Below are 4,322 nucleotides of genomic sequence, written 5' to 3'. Positions count from 1 at the left end.
ATACAAGGATATAATTATTTTAGTAAATTTGATTGTAAATCAGGATTTTACCATCTAAAACTAGAAGAAGAATCTAAACAATTAACAGCATTCACAGTACCACAAGGATTCTATGAATGGAATGTATTACCATTTGGATATAAAAATGCACCAGGTAGATACCAACATTTTATGGATAATTGTTTTAACCAGTTAGAAAATTGTGTTTATATATAGATGATATATTACTATATTCTAAAACACAAGATGAACATATAAGATTATTAGAAAAATTTATACATATAATTAAACATTTTCAGGTATAAGTTTAAGTAAAAGTAAAGCAGAAATTATGAAACCACAAATAGAATTTCTAGGAATACAAATAGATAAAAATGGAATAAAAATGCGAACTCATATAGTACAAAAAATAATTACTATTGATGAAAACATAGATACAAAAAAGAAATTACAATCATTCTTAGGATTAGTAAACCAAGTAAGAGAATACATACCAAAACTAGCAGAACATTTAAAATCACTATACAAAAAACTTAAAAAAGATGTTGAATATCATTTTGACAACAAAGATAAAGAACACATAAGAAATATCAAAAAATTATGCAAGAAATTACCAAAACTATATTTCCCTGATGAAAGTAAAACATTTACATATATAATTGAAACAGATTCAAGTGACCACAGTTATGGAGGAGTACTAAAATATAAATATAACAAAGAAAAGATAGAACACCATTGCAGGTACTGCTCAGGATCATACACCGAAGCACAAGCAAAATGGGAAATAAATAGAAAAGAATTATTTGCATTATATAAATGTTTGTTAACATTTGAACCATATATAGTTTACAATAAATTTATTGTAAGAACAGATAACACACAGGTAAAGTGGTGGATAACCAAAAAGATAGATGATTCAGTTACAACAAAAGAAATAAGAAGATTGATATTAAATATATTGAATTTTACATTTACAATTGAGATTATTAAAACTGATGAAAATCTTATTGCAGATTACCTCTCAAGAAAGAGATACAATGAAAGATCTATTGGCAATGATGACAAATCTATGCCAGAAAATGGAAAAAATAGAGACAGATGTACAAAATCTGAAAGCTAACAGTCAGCAGCATGACTCTAAAAATGCGGAACTACGTCGTTCGGCAGACGAAAAACAGCCAGAGCTAAAAGGAGACGTTGGGAACTCCTTAAAACCCATGACATTACTGATGTTGCAGGTACAAGCAAAGGAGCTATGGAGAAACCTACACCAAAAAACACAAACTTAAATAACATATTTACCAAACCATTTACTCCAAAGGTACAAATAATAGATACTTTAGCACCACAAACATCTACGTATGCAGCTAGCCTGCATAAAGAGAAGAAAACATATAACCATATATCCCGAACATATATTGAAAACCTATACAAGATACAAAACTTTTTGAATCAAAAACCCAAATCTACCACGACATTAGAAAAAACCCAAGACTACCTAACCCAAAAACTACAAGGTTATAACACGTTAATTGCACAACCAAAAACTAATCCAAACCTAGTAAAAACTTGTTATAACTATGGATTATTAAATACAGTCTATACATATACAGGTGAAGAATAAGTGGAATCCCAGAGGTCCACAAAGCATTTTTAATATATAAAAAGATAACAAAAGGAAACTTATTTTTCATAAGATTCTACACAGCACCAGCGGAGATACTCTATGATGAAATAAAGTCAATGATCCAGATAGTCAAAATTGGGCTAACACGGGAAATGATAATCCCAGAAGATATAGGCCAACAGCCAGAGATAACGAGAGTTGAGATACCCAGTTTTTATGCCAATAAAAGGATAATTGGATTATCAACTATTATACAAGAGCTAGCAAATAACTATCTACAAGGCAACGCCATATGGAGCTACTATTCGAGAGATCACTTAATGATATACGCCAATTCAAAAGAAATAAGACAAGAAGATATGGAAGAAGTCCAAAAATGGATTTTGTCCCTGTTACAACCAGAAGCTACGCCAACAACTAGAGAAATAAAGCAAGGATTCATATCCGAAGAACTGATGACAAGATACTGCAAGCTAGTTGGGCACAAATACCCAGACCATATTTGTTCAAAATGTAACCAAGGGGATGACATAATCCCTGAGGTACTTTTAGAATAATAAAAAAAAGTATTTTATTTTGTATTTTGTTTTTTTTTTCGCTTTATAGGATGACTGGTTTGGATTTTGAGATTTTCATATTCAGTTTGTACCGCTAGGCGATTTAAATTTTAACCTTTGGCAAAAATTTGATTTTGCTTAGTATTTTTTTGTAAACGTGCTCTGGTGGAAATTCTGTCAGTTCAATTAGCTTGCAAAGGTCATTTTTATATCTAACATATGGTTGTTTCAGGTTTTGAGTCTTCCATTTTTAGTTTGTGTTGTTAGGCGTTTTAACTTTTGGCCAAAATTTAGACTTAGTTCAATATATTTAATAAACATGCTCAAATTAATTTTTTTGATATAATGATATGTGTCATATTGAGATTAATTTAACTTGTTATCATACATTTTGCGTTATTAAATATGATTTATAAAATTTATTAATATTTATGGATTTATATTCGTGTTTTTAGATTTTTAAATGCAATAAATTAATAAATATTTTACTATTGAATAATCATTCAGCTAATAATATTTTAAACATATTGTCAATCAATTAGTTAGTAAACATTGAAATTGCGGAATATATTACCTATAAACTAACAATCAATTAGTAAATTTATTAGAAAAATAAATAATCACACTAAAGTATTTAGAATTTATTAAAAACAGGGGTTGTCGTATAGTGGTAAGTACTCTGCATCTTTGACTAAGAGGTCTCAGGTTTGATTCATGTTAAGTACATAATCATTGTTGTTAGGGAGTGGTACCGAAACACCGGATGAAAAACAAAAAAAAAAGTATTTAAAATTTATTGGCAAATTACCAACACAAATGTTTTGTTACTAAAATTACCAACCAATTACTAATGTATGAATCGAAAAATGAAGAATTTTTTTTTATCAACTCATTTTCAATTCGTTAGTAAAGATATTAACGATAACTAACCAAAAATTAGTTGGTAAATTTACCAACGGAAATTTCAAGGCCGTATTTCAAAATTTTGTAGCTACATCTTTGGGTGTTTACCAACTAATTTTTAGTGGTAAGTACTCTGCATCTTTAACCAAGAGGTCTCAGGTTCGATTCATGTTAGGTACATAATCACTTTTGTTAGGGAGTAGTACCGAAACACCGGATGAAAAAAAAATATTTAAAATTTATTGGCAAATTACCAACACAAATATTTTGTTACTAAAATTATCAACCAATAACTAATGTATTAATCGAAAAATGAAGAAAAAAATTTATCAACTCCTTTTCAATTCGTTAGTAAAGATACAACGATAACTAACAAAAAATTAGTTGGTAAATTTACCAACGAAAATCTCAAGGCCATATTTCAAAATTTTGTAACAACATCTTTGGGTGTTACCAACTAATTTTTAGTTGGTAAGTTTACCAACATATTAAAATCGATTGGTAATATTTACCGACGAGCTTTTTAGCACTGGATTAATATAAGATAGAAACTTGTTTAAACAAGAAAGATGACTATTTAAGTTAGTTTGATGATTTTAGAGGTCAAACGTTAATAAAGGATCATGACGTCTGAAACTAGTCATTTGGACTAGTGAGTTGTACGGGTCTTGTCGTCGAGGTTTGGAGTGTTGTTTGAGGGTGAAAACTTGTTGAATTGACTCCTACATTTTGAACACCATGAATAGAGGTAAACCATATGGATATGACTCTCCTAAGACCAATTGAGGGGTCCTAGAAGAGGACCCCAAATCAGTTCCCAAGGCTGCCTTGGCGGGAAGGTCTGCAACATTTGGTGTCAGTAGGGGTGTCAAAAATGAACTCAAACATAGGTAAACCCCCTAACCCTCCCAGAATTTTAAGGATTGGACTCAAGATAATTTGAATTGGGTTCAATCTCAACACATTCAAGCTTAACCCATTTGAAGAGAATTTTCGAATTGAGCCCAATTCAATCTCCAATTTCAACCCGTTTTAAATTTTTTTATTAAAGATATGTTCCTATATTAAATATATGAATTATTATCTATTTAACATATTTTAGGATTTATCTATCTATTTGATTACTTTTTAACAAAAAACTCTTGAGAAGAAATTCAAATTGTGATTAGAAAAGTTAAATATCAATTTGTCAAATTATTGAGATTAATCGGGTCAAATTGGGTGGGTGAAGATCC

The 4,322-nt window shown here is 29.8% G+C and overlaps 1 pseudogene; it reads left to right on the top strand.

Annotated features, from left to right (window-relative positions):
* Positions 1–240: 240 nt before the first annotated feature.
* LOC101265635 (uncharacterized) lies at positions 241–4,106 on the top strand (annotated as a pseudogene).
* The last annotated feature ends 216 nt before the right edge of the window (positions 4,107–4,322 follow it).

This window comes from Solanum lycopersicum, chromosome 4, assembly GCF_036512215.1.
Source record: "Solanum lycopersicum chromosome 4, SLM_r2.1".
Lineage (NCBI taxonomy): Eukaryota > Viridiplantae > Streptophyta > Magnoliopsida > Solanales > Solanaceae > Solanum > Solanum lycopersicum.
Note: the sequence above shows the minus strand (reverse complement) of the source record. Positions and strands in the feature narration are given on the sequence as shown.